The sequence below is a fragment of the Lutra lutra genome, chromosome X (assembly GCF_902655055.1).
Source record: "Lutra lutra chromosome X, mLutLut1.2, whole genome shotgun sequence".
Classification (NCBI taxonomy): Eukaryota; Metazoa; Chordata; class Mammalia; order Carnivora; family Mustelidae; genus Lutra; species Lutra lutra.
The window spans coordinates 78,827,599-78,842,922 of NC_062296.1; the positions used below are offsets into that span (position 1 = coordinate 78,827,599).

At 38.9% G+C, this 15,324-nt stretch overlaps 1 long non-coding RNA gene across 1 annotated transcript in view; it reads right to left on the minus strand.

Moving 5' to 3' along the window:
* Window positions 1–3,978: 3,978 nt before the first annotated feature.
* Window positions 3,979–15,324, minus strand: part of LOC125091856 (uncharacterized) — a 37,067-nt gene continuing 25,721 nt past the window's right edge. Inside the window, exons 2-5 of the long non-coding RNA XR_007124768.1 lie at window positions 8,184–8,464; window positions 7,309–7,364; window positions 7,133–7,206; window positions 3,979–4,038 (exon numbers count right to left, since the gene is read on the minus strand). This is a non-coding gene — a long non-coding RNA (uncharacterized LOC125091856). The remainder of the gene's footprint in view (window positions 4,039–7,132; window positions 7,207–7,308; window positions 7,365–8,183; window positions 8,465–15,324) is intronic.

A 15,324-nucleotide genomic window follows, 5' to 3' on the forward strand; every position in this document is an offset into this window, starting at 1 on the left:
TACCCAGAACCCAACAGTCATACCACACCCAAACAATAACCATAACCCAACACAATGGAAGAAAAGACCCTCTATGCAAGAGCAGCGAGGGAGATAAAACGCCCGGGAATAAACTTACCAAGAACTGGACAAAACCTATATAAGAAAGACTATGAAATAATCACAAAGGACTCCAAAGTAGACTTGAAAAATGGAAACACAGACCCTTGGAAAGGAAAACTCAGCATCATAAATGCATCAACTACCCTAAATTAGTTATAAATTGAATATAATCCTCATAAAAATGCTAATAGACTTTTTTATAGGAGACAAGCTGATTCAAAAGTCTATCTGGAAAAATAACTAGAAAAACTTGAGAAAAGAAGAAGAATGAAGAGGAACTGGCACTACACGATGCCTTGCTTGCTCTGTGAAAAGCTCTTGGATCAGTATTTCACACCGTACACCAAAATAAACTCCAAATGTATCAAATGTTTAACCATCAGCTTTAAAACCATTAAAGTGCTGGAAGGACACATAAGAGAGTTGTCTGATAACTGTGGCACGGTAAAGACCTTTCTAGTTATGACTTAAAGTCCTAAAGCCTAAAAGAAAAGATACAAGTCACTGAAATAAAAATTAACTGATTCTTTTTGTGGAAAAAAATATGTTAACCAAGTCAAAAGGCAAATAATATGAGGGAATTTATTTGACACATGGCATTAAGTACTAATCTCCATTGTAAATTTTTTTTAAAAAATCTTCTAGAGGGGCGCCTGGATGGCTCAGTGGGTTAAGGCCTCTGCCTTCGGCTCAGGTCATGATCCCAGGGTCCTGGGATCGAGCCCCGCGTCGGGCTCTCTGCTCAGCAGGGAGCCTGCTTCCCTTCCTCTCTCTCTGCCTGCCTCTCTGCCTACCTGTGATCTCTGTCAATTAAATAAATAAAATATTTTTTTAAAAATCTTCTAGAAATTGAGATGGAAAAGATTAACACCCCAATAGAAAAATGGACACAAGACACGCCCAGTTACAGATGAAAACACAAGACCCTTAAACATTTTATAAGAAGTCAAATCTTACTCATAAGATCCAAAAATCTGGCAGAAGACACAGTCTGTTGGGGAAACTGTGGAAGTAATTTCTATATGACCGGTTCGAGGGCAAAATGGCTAAACTCCTATGAAGAACAATCTGGCAATGCTGATCAAAATTACAAATAAATTTGCCCTCAAGCCTAGCAATCCCACTTCTAAGAACTCAACCTATAGGTATATCTGCCCATAGAAAAAATGTGTATATGGGTTATTTTCTCATAGCATCATTTGTAATACCAAGAGACTAGAAACCAGCCAAGTATCCAACAAGAAGATTCTGACTAATACACTGTAAGACACTCACACAGTAAGTGCAGATGCAGTCAGGAAGCTCTCTATGTACTTGTTCAGAAAGATTCCCACAATATACTATTAATGAGAACAATCCAGAGCAATGCATGTAGCTTACTACCTTCCATATGAGAAAGGAGAAAAAAAATATGCATTTGCATCAGATAAATACTGGAAGAGCAAATAAACTAAAGTAAATGTGCATTCATAGAAACAAGATGGAGATCAGGAAGGACAAGAATAATAATGGGAACACAGCTTCTGAATGTTTACTTTTTTATGCTGTTCTGAATTCGAAACAGGGGAGTGTACAGAATCTTAAATGTTAAAATTAAACAATATTTGCTAACTTTTTAAGTGTTGTGAAAGATTTCTTTGGTTTTATATTTTATCAACGTTAATTAGCTTACAAAAGATAATTTAGTACCGTAAGTAAAATTTTTACTTAATTTCCCCCCAAATATCTTAAGTTTCCATAAGAAACACATTTCAGGGGTGCCTGGGTGGCTCAGTTGGGTAAGCGACTGCCTTCAGCTCAGGTGATGATCCTGGAGTCCCAGGATCAAGTCCCGTATCAGGTGCCCTGCTCCTTGGGGAGTCTGCTTCTCCCTCTGACCTTCTCCCTTCTCATGCTCTCTCTCTCAAAAAAAAAAATAAATAAATAAATAAAATAATTAAAAAATCTTAAAAAAAAAAAAAAGGAAAGAAAGAAACACATTTCAGAGGCTCCCTTAGCATAGTGAAATTCCAAACCCTTTGCCTTTTCTAGAAGTTGGCCCCAAACCATTTACCCAGCTTTAGTTTCCCAAATGTACCCTTCATTCCACCTAGTATACCAGCTACTAACACATGTGAAAGGGTGTCACAGCAGAGGAAAAGAAAAGGAGTTAGGAGTTAGAAAGAAGACAGAGAGCCAATCCAGCTAGAAGTGTCTAGAACAGATCTCCTTGGGTAAGCCAGTATTAGGACACAGCAGGTCCATGTTCTTGGATATTTGTGACAATGGCCCACACACTCTCCAACAACATTAACCACCAGGTCATATTAAGCCTACATCTTCTGTATTGGAGTTGGTCTCACTTCTACTTAGGAAATATCTTAAAGTGAAGAGTCTTAGATACTCTCTGTAAACCTCATTACTTATAGGTCCTAAACTTCACTCCTCCCTTATCTATACACCCTAGCCAAGTTACTCAACAGTCCCTCCCCCTAGACGCACAGCGAGTTTCCCCAGGTCATTATTGTTGGCTTTGGCCATAAGCCTTGGTTTCACCAGTGGAATAAGGATAGAAGTGTCTAAGTCTGTTAAGACTTCGGACACTAAAAGATATTAATGTATTTTGGCTCACTTCTCTTGTACTTCAGCCATATCCATAAGAACAAGCCCCAGCTAACCCACTGGCCCAAGAAAGATGAGAGACATGTGGAAACCTGGATGTAACTGGCAAGCTGGGTCAAGCCCTGCCAAGCCAAGCCCAGATCAGAAGGCCCTCGGCTAGTACACAGATGTGTGAGCAATAAAAATTGTTGTTTTAAGTCACTGAGGTTTGAGGTAATTTGTTAGGCAGCATCACTGTGGCAAGGAGAAAGGCCTCAGAAGAAACCAACCCTACCGACACTTTAATCTCAGGTTTTTAGCTTCTAGGACTGTGAGAAAATAAATTTCTGCTGTTTAATCCACCCATTCTGTGGTATTTCTTATGGCAGCCCTAGCAAACAAACACAGATTTTGGTACTGAGAAGTAAGATACTTCTGTAACAAATATCTAAAAATGTAGAAATGGCTTTGGAATTGGATAATGGGTAGACAACACACTGCCGGGAACATATCCCCTGTGGCAGAGAGGAATTAAGATCTCTGTTACCACCATACCTATGTCTCCTCAGGCTCAAACTCCCAAGTATAACTCAGCCTTGGAGCCTAGAGGTGGAGAATGGGGAACTCTCCGGACACTGGACAATCAAGAGAGCAGAGCACAGGGAAGGGCACCAGGACTAGCCGTCTGAGGGGAATGTTTGAAGAACTTGAAAGGTTACCAGATAAAATACAGGACACCCAGTTAAATTAAATGTCAGATAAACAACTTATATTTAAGCATATCTCAAATACTGCATGTGACATTCTTATATCAAAAAAATATTTGTTGGGCGCCTGGGTGGCTCAGTGGGTTAAGCCGCTGCCTTCGGCTCAGGTCATGATCTCAGGGTCCTGGGATCGAGTCCCACATCGGGCTCTCTGCTCAGCAAGAAGCCTGCTTCCCTCTCTCTCTCTCTCTCTGCCTGCCTCTCCATCTACTTGTGATCTCTCTCTGTCAAATAAATAAATAAAATCTTTAAAAAAAAAATATTTGTTGGAGCAGCTGGGTGGCTCAGCCAGTTAAGCGACCGACTCTTGATTTTAGCTCGGGTCATGATCTTGGTATTGTGAGACGGAGCCCTGCACTGGACTCTGCGCTCAGCAGGGAGTCTGTTTGAGATTCTGTCTCTTCCTCTCTCTCTGCCTGTCCCCCTGCTCACACTCTCTCCCTCTCTAAAAATAAATACATAAAATCTTTAAAAATATATAAAAGTATTTGTTGTTTACCTGAAATTAAACTTTGAGTCAGCATCTCGTACTTCTGTTTGAGAGATCTGGACTACTCTCCCTCCCCTTCACTCTTGTCCAGGATTGAGCCTATAATAAGGAACAGTGTTGGGGTAGTCTCAGGCAGCTGCTGGTCAAGAAAGGGGTGGCAGACAAGGGATGTCCCAAAACATACATTTTTCATTAACAGATGAACAGCTAAACAATATGTAGTGTATAATCACTAATCACAATGGAATTTTACACAGCCTTAAAAAGGAATGAGATCCTGACAACATGGATGAGCCTTGAAAACGTTATGCTAAGTAAAATCAGCCAGACACAGAAAGGACAACTCCTGTACGGTTTCACTTGTATGGAATATTTAGAACAAATTCCAAGAGACAGAAAGTAGAACAGAGTTTACGAGGAACTAGATGGAGGGGGGAATGGGAAGCTGTTGTTTGATGGGCAAAGAGTTTCTGTTTGGGGGAGAAAAAAAAAAGACTTTCTGTTTAGGAGGATAAAAAGTTCTAGAAATGGAGTGGAGACAGCTGCACAAAATGTAAATGTATTAATGCCACTGAATTGTACACCTAAAAGGGTTAAAAGGGTAAATCTTACATCTATTTTACCACAATAAAAAATTAATGTGGGGCGCCTGGGTTAAGTGGGTTAAGGCCTCTGCCTTCGCCTCAGGTCATGATTCCAAGGTCCTGGGATCAAGCCCCTCATTGGGCTCTCTGCTCAGCAGGAAGCCTGCTTCCCCCTCTCTCTCTGCCTGTCTCTCTGCCTACTTGTGATTTCTCTCTGTCAAATAAACAAAATATTTTTTAAAAAATTAATGTACATTTCAAGAAAAGAGAATCCTTGATGCCCCTTGCCATTGCCTGGAGCGATTTTCTTCAAGCCAGTAAGGGATAAACACCAACTGAGGGCTACTGCATTATTCTTCAATGATTTGCATGGACATATATAACTAGATCACAAGCTCTTGTTGGCACTAAATCATGTTTCTTTATATCTTCCTCGGTGTAATACACAGAGCAGATATTGAAAGGTTTTTTTTAATTATTTATTTATTTGAGAGAGAGAGTGCATGCACACGTGCAAGCAGCAGGAGGGACAGAAGGAGAGAGACTCCCAAGCAGACTCCACTTTGAGTGTGGAGCCTGATGTGGGGCTCAATCTCACGACACTGAGATCATGACCTGAGCTCAAATCAAGTCCAACACTTAAGTGACTGAGCCATCCAGGCATCCCAAAAGTTACTTCTTAAAATATTTAATGCCTATGGCCATATATTTCTTTTTGGTCAGCATAAATTAGCTTATGTGGGGAGCTTTCCCCATATTGAATATTTTTACCAATGACTCATTATGACTTCTGAGTGGCTATTCTGGACCACATTTTACTCTTCAAACAGATCTTAAGATATTATATTAAATTAGTTTCATACCCAAAGCCCAAAGCCCTTGTTAACTTGCTTGCTGCTATCACAGTGCAATTTTACAACAAACAACTTATACATCAAATATTTAAGAGATTGAGGTCTACCAAAAGAACTTAAGAACTTTGAACCGGAAAATAATATATACAATGTTCTTGAAAACACTGATTTTTTAAGTATTCAAAAAAATAAATCCCCACTCCTCTGTGAATCTGACATTAGATGAAGGTTATAGTAAGACACCAATGAAATAACTTTATTATATTTCATCTGAAATCAGGTAACAGTATCCCTAACACAACCACTACAAACATAACTTACAAAAAGTATTTGTCAAACTGTCCTGACAAGCAGACAAGCAGTGGGTGAATTGTCAGAAGATTATGTTTAAGCATGAAGCAAGTCTCTACCTACTAACCTCTCAGTTTCCATGTACATAAAGAGGATTGAAAAGTATCTATTCCACTGACCTCACAAGATTGTTCTGATAGTCAAATGAGACAGTAACCTTGAACACACCTTTGAACCTGTAAAATACTATATAACATCCTGTTGACATTATGAATTTCAGGAGTGAAACTGAACTTATCCCCACCACAGATAAGGAGCTGAACAGTCAGAAAAACTTTTGCATTAAAAAGTCCAATGTGATGTCAAATCCATAGGAAACTGAATTCATATTTCAGAAAATACGTTAGATTCCAGGGCAGTAATTAATAGGATGGTAAATGGGACCACGTGTCTGGACCAATTCCCAGGGCTTATTCAAACAATTCAGTGAAGTAACCGACATTTGGTTCGGGAGTGCTTGAACAGAGTGTTTAACATATTCAGCAGATGAGAGGTTCATAATTTTCCAGAGATAAAGCAAAAACCCTCATTAAAAAAAAGTGGGAAATAATGAAGTCATCAGATAAGTTGTATATAAGCTTGTAAACCACATAGTGTCCCTAGTATAGACAGCTAATATCTAATGAGATCTTTCTCCTTGGTGGAATCTAGATACCGCAGTAAAGGTCATGCTTATTAGAAGTCTGAATGTTCCAGTTGGAAATGATTTCTGCTAACTGATCCAAAAATCTGAACTGGTTCCTAACATAATCGTACTGCCTTGGCCTCATCAACATTATGTTCTAGCCAACTAAACTGGGAGTCTTCCTTCCTTCTCCAATGACCTTCAAGAATATAAGCAAGAGGCCCCTCTTTCATGAGAGCATGACATAGGGATACAAGGACAGGCCCAGAGGGAAACAGCCCACAGAATAAAAATTTCAACTTTGAAAAAGAAAATTACAAAATTCTTGGACATGCTCAATTTCTAGGGGGGAAAGAAAAGATATTTCCAGACTCTACTAAGGAAGCTCATGGTCTAAGGGATTTGGGAAATTATATGTATTTACCCTGAAAGATAAACAAAGAGGTTCAATATATCCCATCTTCGGATGTTCTCAGCGATTCTACAATTTGGTTTCAAAATTAAGTTAATTTACTTCAAGATTCTCAGGGTTAAAAGATTTACTCTGAAGAAGCTTTCTGCTTGAAATTGTTATTGTTGAGGACAGATTTAAAATGCATTAGGTATATTCAGAAAACTAAATGGAAAAATAACAACACTAATTGGGCTGACCCTCCTGCCTCCATAAAGTTAAGATATATGTTTGACAGGTAATTAAGTGCAATATTCTAAAATGGGAGTGAAATCAACAGAGAAACTCTGCAGAATACCAATGGCAGAGTGGCTTGTGTTTCACTTACCTTCCTTTGACTCCCACAGAATATTTTCCACTAAAATGGATATTTGAGCCACTGCCAAAATGAATAGCTTCTCTCTGGGAATAATGCATATTTTGTACAGTTAGGTAATTTGATGCTGAAAAAAATAGGTTTTAATATTTGGTACACATGGGTCCAAATTCAGGTTTATCACTTACCAGTTTGTGATGCTAACTTATTTCATTTCTCCAAGCCTCAGGGAACTTTTTTCCCTCTATAAAATAATATGCAAGATCGTTAGGGAGAATAGAAAATTTTATAAATATTTATAAAGCCCATTTCAGTGCGAGAGCTTAGTACATTCACAATAAAAGTTTGTTGAGCCGTATGTATAGTAAGAATGCCAATTTCAGATGATGTCTCTAAAGGAGAACATCATCATTGCAAAGATAATAGCTATTATTCTCCTGAAAAGGAGGTAGTTACTTTCTACCAGGACTATTCTTAGCACTAAGAGCTTTCAAACACAGATCTAGCACTTTTAGCACTCACACCCAACCACAAGCAGATTTAAACCACATCAGTCTTCCCTTTAGGGAGTTATAATTGTATCAAACACTGAAGGTTCTGATTGGATAACTCAAAGGATTTCCCACCTACTGTGATCTCCACTGGCTGAGTGCAACAAGAAAACAGCTGTATGAGGGTTGACCTATAAAACTCATTTTTAAAAAAAACAAATGGGCATTTTAAGAAAAGATTATCATTGCCAAATGGGAGAAGGGAGTTGTTTTTTTCAATCACATTATTCATTTTCATCTTAACTGTATTTCTTTAGGGCCCCTAGGAATAACATGTGCAAACAAAATGAAAACGGGACGCTCATGTACATTTAAGGGCTTGGAGAATGCTAATGAGATCTTTTAACTCTAAAAAAAAAATCCCATAGCAATAAAAATATATTAAAAGGAAAACCACAGAAAACAATCAAGAGAAATGCAGAAAAAATACTCAAAGACTGAGCTCATATTATAGTCCAATGAATTGGTCTGCTTGGGTTTAACAACGATAAAATGTATATATATACACATACATCAGATGGCCTATTTGTGGTGATTTCCTTCAGTTCGAGCATGAACACATTTTCTCTCTACTAAGAATGGGTTCTTTTATTCTCAGTTTCATTCAAGTAATAGTGGACTCAACTTTTCCTCAGAATTGTGGGATACCATGCTGCGGAAATGGCTTCCTATAATGAGCACTGGTGGGGTGAATGAAATGCTGTTCATGTTTACACTGGCACACAGGCACAAACAAAAGCTCCAGCACACCAGCAGCATTCTGTTGATCTGCTGATTTTCTCCAATATGGTTCCTGCCGAGACACAATAACAAGGGAAAATAACAAAAAGTCAGCTAAGAGATCTGCTGTGGGGATGAGGAGAAATGTCTTTTTAAAATAAGACTATAATATGGTCATATAGTGCTGAAATTCACCCACACTGGTCAAAATGATTCATAAAGGTGAAGTTTCAAGTCTATTCAAAATATTGCCACAGGGAGCTCTACTGGTGCACGCCAAATAATAGAGTCCAAGGGCGTCAGCCCGTCTAAAGGAAATGTTCTGCGCTGCCCCCTCTCCCTGCACTTCTTACTGCCCAACTCAAGGGTATTGTTAGAGGCAGCCAAGAGTAGGTCATGGGGCCAGAAATGGACACAGTTCGTAAGGGATGTGTAGTACATAACTTGAATAGAGTAATTTAATGACATGTGAGCTTCACTACCATGCCCTCCATTTTGGGAAACAATAATAATGAGATTTCCCATCAGAAGACTGAAATCAATAGCATGTATCTAATTGACCTTCCCATCCCAGGGAATATTCCTTTTGTATGCGTATGTACCAGAGATTAAGTTCCACAAACTTTAGGAAGAGGGAAGGGAATGACTTAATCTGGAATTCCCTTAATTAGGTGTATTGTTCTGTCTTTCCATAAATAATCTTACATCAGAGCCTCAAAAATCAGTTACCACAATGGAAGGAAGGCACAGTAGATATCACAGTGATTTGTTCTGAATATTTCAGTAATGCAGCAACAGCCTGTCTAAATGCCTTGATACTGGTAGTAGGCGCATTACAAAAAGAAATCTAGGCATAGGGAAATGTTTGGCCCTAACCCCCAAACTGTTAGCAGATGGAACACAAGTGAAAGCAACACAAAAAGCCATATAATGAATTTAATGACACTCAAATGGCTTGGTCTCTGCTGGATGCCACTGGCCTCCCTTTAAACATCCTATTCAATGCCACTCACAATACTGGCAGAAACACTTTTACTGACAATTTTCAATTTGCTGTGACTCTTTGGACCAATTCTACCACCCAATCACTGCAATTGAAGTGTTGGAACAAAGGTAAGTTAATGGCTCAAAATAATTCTTCCTCTGCCACCACGACTTACCCTCTGCCCTCCTCAGTGCTGATCCTCCTGTCTATATTTGTGTATTAGGTGGAGAAAAGGCTTAAGAGAAAGAGAAGAATTGAGAGGAGAGAAATTCAGTAACCATTCATGGCCCTAAGGCCCTATACCAGAACCTATGATATCATTCCACCAAAGACATGAAGGCAGGAAAAGACTCAAAAATAAATTTAACAGTGAGACCATGTTGGGGAACAGTCTTGATCTTAGATGACAGAATTTGAATTCAAACACTCCTAGATGGAAAACCAATGAGACCTAAAGGAAATGAAGTTTAGTAAGGATTATGGTGGTGGATTTAACAGAATTCTTTCAGTGGCGATTGATAAAAATCTAACACAAGATAACAAAAATAAATGGGATCTTTGAATTATGTAATTAAAAATCCAGGGAGATCCCAGCTTCAGGAATGGTTTGAACTGGGGACTCAAACAATACCTTCCAGATACCATTTCTCTCTATCTCTCCATTCTGTAGCTTTACTTCTCTCAGTGGGTTCTTTTCTGTGTTTCAACCCAATGACTCAATTCTCCCAGCAGAAGAGGAAAAAAAGCTTTACCTTCTCACTATGTCCTAAAAAACACTCTCAAGTTCGAGTTCCACTGTTCGATACAAGTTCACATACCCAACCATGCAATGAGGGGAAGTGTAGCAAGGAGGGGCATATTGGCCCAACCCAAAGTTCATGGCCTGAGAATTTTCCAAAGGAAAATTTAAGTGCTATTACCCCAACAGAGAGGAAAGGACACAGGACAGAACAAAGCAAAAGATAGCCACACCATTAGGGCTTCATGCTTAAGGAGGAAATCTAGTCTAGATATGCACAGTTTGGTTAAGATAAAAGAAATTGCTAACTGTCCCTCAATATCCATTTTCTCTTTCTTTCTCTTGGTAATGAATTCCCCAAGTCTTTTCTGGTACACCAACACCCTTTCAGTTAGGCGTAGCTGTCTAAGTTCAGGCTGATGTGATGTGAGAGAAAGTCATGTGCAACTTTGAGATCATCTCAGAGATGAAGATGTTTCCAGGAACTTCTTTCTGCCTTCTTGGTATTTGAAAAATAGCCACAACTACAGCTGCGACCCCGGACTAAGATCTAGAAGCCACATAATGAAGATGACAAAGTTGACCCACTAGCCTGGGTCACTGAATGACCAGGTAGAGCAGAAATGTTTACCCAACCTAAACTATCTGCCTTTGAACTTTTACCTGAGACAGAAGTAAGCACCTCATCCATCTTATATACCTTATTTAACCCAAAGTATTTTCAAGAGCTTTTTGTTTACTCTATACACTAACTAATATAAGACTCACTATAACCAAGTTCTAGAGGAAAATAGCCAAAATATTTTCAAGTAATGGACCTAAAGGTTTTATGAATACATTTTATTACATATACATAGCATTTTATGTAACCACAATACTAAGATATATACTAACAGCATATTTCTTAATCTTTCTAACATTAGATCCTTACACAAGTTAAAGAAAAACAATAGTTATCTCTGAGTGGTTGAATTAGACATTATTTTTACTCTCTTCTTCATGCTTGTCTTCATTCTGTAAGTTTTCTAAAATTAGCTTATAATATGTTTGAAGTAAAATACAGGTTCTTATCAATCTTATAAAAAGGAATGAAATGGCTTTTCCAAGGAAATTCTGTTCAGGAAATTAAGATAGATTTACTGCTCAGTGAGAGATGAGAGAGCAATGGTCAAGAGTCCAGAATACAATCTCATATGCTGTGGCAGGTAGCAAAAACGGCCACAAATTCCTTCCATGTCTGCATCTATACTGTATAGTTTGCACCAGGACCCTGCAAAGTAGAGGTGGCCTCTATTTTCCCACCCACCTGAAATCTGAGCCTGGCCATGTGATTTGCTTTGGTCAATCAGACATGGGCAAATACAATGGAAGCTAAGACTTGAAAAGTACTTGCGCACTGAAGCTGGCTCCTTGGGAGCCCTGAAAATACCACCAGGAAACAAAGCCAGGCCAGTCTGCTGGATGATGATATGTGCCCAAGTTAACCCTGTTACTCCAGATGACCTCAAGCCAATCAGCAGACATAAGAACGAGGCCAGACTAAACCATACAACCCTGGCTATGCTGGCCCAGACTAGAAGGGCCAGCCAGACGATCCACAGCATGGTGAGAAATAACCCCATTTGTTTAGAGCCACAAGTTTGGTGGTTGATTGTTATACACCCTCTTAAATACAGGCTGTCCCCTAGTTTAATCATTTTAAAGACTAAAGCATATGTGGTATAGATTCTATTGGTAAAAATGAGGAATTTATCAGTGAATATCATATCATAATTTGAGTTATTTGGCCTAAAGCATAGGGAAAAAATGACTAAAGTCAGAAATTAGAAATTGAAAGCAATATATAAAAGCTATAATGAATAAGGCATTTTTTTAAAAGATTTATTTATTTATTTCACGGAGAGAGATCACAAGCAGGCAGAGAGGCAGGCAGAGAGAGAGATAGAGGAGGAAGCAGGTTCTCCTGCTGAGCAGAGAGCACGATGCGGGACTCTATCCCAGGACCCTGAGATCATGACCTGAGCTGAAGGCAGAGGCTTAACCCACTGAGCCACCCAGGCGCCCCTGAATAAGGCATTTTTAAAGTTACGAGGTTCAAGTAGCATTATACAATATTTTTCACTCCTATAAAATTCTCCAGAGAAATATAACGGGCAGGAGAATCATAGATGTTTTGAATTGAAAAGGAATTTATGGTTCATAAGATTCATGCAATTCGCTTTGCAGCTGAAAACACTAAGAATCAGAAAGGTAAACTGGTTTACCTACGTTTTACATGATTTATGCCAACTCCACAAAAACGCGGCACTGCATTGCAAAGGTTTCTTGAATCAAACCCCAAATCATAGGGCAATTTCAGAACCTCAGAGACAACGGGTCTAGGAATTTTGAATCAGAACACTACCTGACACTTAGGAAGCAACCAATGTAGGAAAATCACTACAGAGCAGCTCATGGATGTAATAAGGGTGTGGCTAGTCAAGGGAGCTCTCCATAAACATAAGCTCGGTTTTAGTTATATGCTTATACTCTTCCTCCAAAATACAGCCCCCCAAAATTGAGGGTAGACAATTTTAAAAGAAGATAGATTCTGATTGGCAATTAAAGGTAAGAAGAATTTTGTTAAAGCCTTAGATTTCTCTTCTGCCACAGACTCTTTTTTTATTTTTATTTAAATTCAATTAGCCAACATAAAGTACATCATCAGTTTCAGATGTAGAGTTGAGCAATTCATCAGTTGCATGCAACACCCAAGTGTTCATCACATCATATGCCCTCCTTAATGTCCAATATCCAGTTACCCTATCCCCTATTCACCTCCCCTCCAACAACCCTCAGTTTTTTTCCTATAGTTAAGAGTCTTTCATGCTTTGTCTCCCTCTCTGATGACTTCCCATTCAGTTTTCCCTCCCTTCCCCTATGATCTTCTGCACTGTTTCTCATAGTCCATGTATGAGTGAAACTGAACAATAATTATCTTTTTCTGATTGACTTATTTCACTCAGCATAGTACCCTCCAGTTCCAACACACTGAGAAATGGTAAGTATTCATCCTTTCTGATGGTTGAGCAATATTCCATTTTATACACACACACACACATATATGTATATACACACACATACAGAAACATACACACCCCACATCTTCTTTATCCATTTGTCTGTCGATGGACATCTTGGCTCTTCCCATAGTTTGTCTGCCTCAAACTCTTAAAGAAAATTTTGCTATGGACTGAACTTCTGTGTCTCCTCAAAATTCCTCTGTTGAAACCTAATCCCAGTGTGATGGTACTAGGAGGTGGGCCTTTGGGAAGCTCCAGAAGCGACTACTGCCCTTATAAAAAGAGACCGCAGAGAGTTCCCTCACATGTTCTACCAAGTGAGGACACCACGTGAATCTGGCCATCTATAAATCTGGAAGCAGGTTCTTACAAACACTGAATCTGAATCTGGAGGCCCCAGCCTCCAGAGCTGTGAGAGATAAATGTTTGTTAGTTAAGCACCCCAGGCTATGGTATTCCTGTTACAGCAGTCAGAACGGAGACAAAGTCTCACAGTTGAAAGAATCCCACACTCAATTTATTTTTGGAAACCAACCACTTCATATCCTCAGAGACTTATAACGACAATTTATTTGTCTCACAATTCTGCAGGTTGACTAAGGAGCTCTTCTGGCATCTCTCTTGGACTCAGTTGTGTACCCATATTTGGCTGGTAGATGAGCTGGAGCTATGCTCAGCTGGCACTGACAGCTTAGCTGGGCCTCTCCTCCATTTAGTCCTTCATCCCGGACTTCTTCATGGGATGGTGATCCCAAGGCAGCACTCAAGAGGACAAGGAAAGGCTTTGGGGCATGGCCAACTCAGATTCAAGGGGTGGGACAAGAAATTCCACTCTTTGGTAGCATAAACTGCAAAACACTGTGGCCATACTTCTCATCTTACAGTCTGATCCAGGCTCAAATATCTACTTTTCTGTCATTTAAACCTAATGAAAAATGACACTGCGGAAATGAAATTCTCTAGAATTGTACACCTAAATCTGTCAGCTGCACCGAACTCAAATTTTTCCACAGAGAGACACTGTGGTACATGCCGTATTGTGATTGTCAAATACATTAATATCTCCCTGAACGAAATGCTGCATTAGGAATTATACTCAACAGTCATCACCATAAGTCATATCCAAGATGATTATAAATTCAGCTTTGCCAATACACAATGCCACAAAAGAAGTGCTAGAGTTTTTTTCTGTCAAATGGATTTAAGATTTGAATGTTAAAAGGTGTAACAACAGGAAATATGGGTGAAGCTTTTTTTTTTAATGACATTTAAGTGAAGATCTTTTTAAGCATGACACACAGGCAGAAACTATAGATGGAAAGATTGATCCAGGAAATCAAAGAAGAACTTAAACAATTCATGGAAACCAATGAGAACAAAAACACATTAGTCCAAAACCTATGGGATATGACAAAGGGGGTCCTACGGGGGAAATACATAGCCATCCAAGCCTCACTCAAAAAAATGGAAAAATACTGAATACACAAACTGACTTAACACCTTAAAGAACTGGAGAAAGAACAACAAATAAATTCTAAGCCAAGCAGAAGAAGAGAAATAAGTAAGATTAGAGCAGAGATCAATGAATTAGAAACCAGAAATAAAGTAGAGCAGATCAACAGAACTAGAAGTTGGTTCTTTGAAAGAATAAGATCAATAAATCATTGGCCAGACTTATCCAAAAGAAAAGAGAAAGGACCCAAATTAATAAGATTATGAATCAAAGGGGAGAGATCACAACTAAAACCAAGGAAACAGAAACAATTATTAGAAATTATTATCAACAGCTATATGCCAATAAATTAAGCAACCTGGAAGAAATGGATGCCTTCCTGGAAACCTATAAACTATCAAGACTGAAACAGGAAGAAACTGACAAGTTAAATAGACCTAGAACCAGAACCAGTAACAACAAGAAGCAGTGATCAAAAAACAGAGTCCAGGACCTGATGGATTCCCAGGGGAATTCTACCAAACATTCAAAGAAGAAAGAATACCTACTCTTCTGAAGCTGTTTCGAAAAATAGAAACAAAAGGAAAACTTTCAGACTCTTTCTATGAGGCCAGCATTACCTTGTTCCCAAAACCCGGCAAAGACCCCATCAAAAAGGAGAATTTCAGACCAATATCCCTGATGAATATGGATG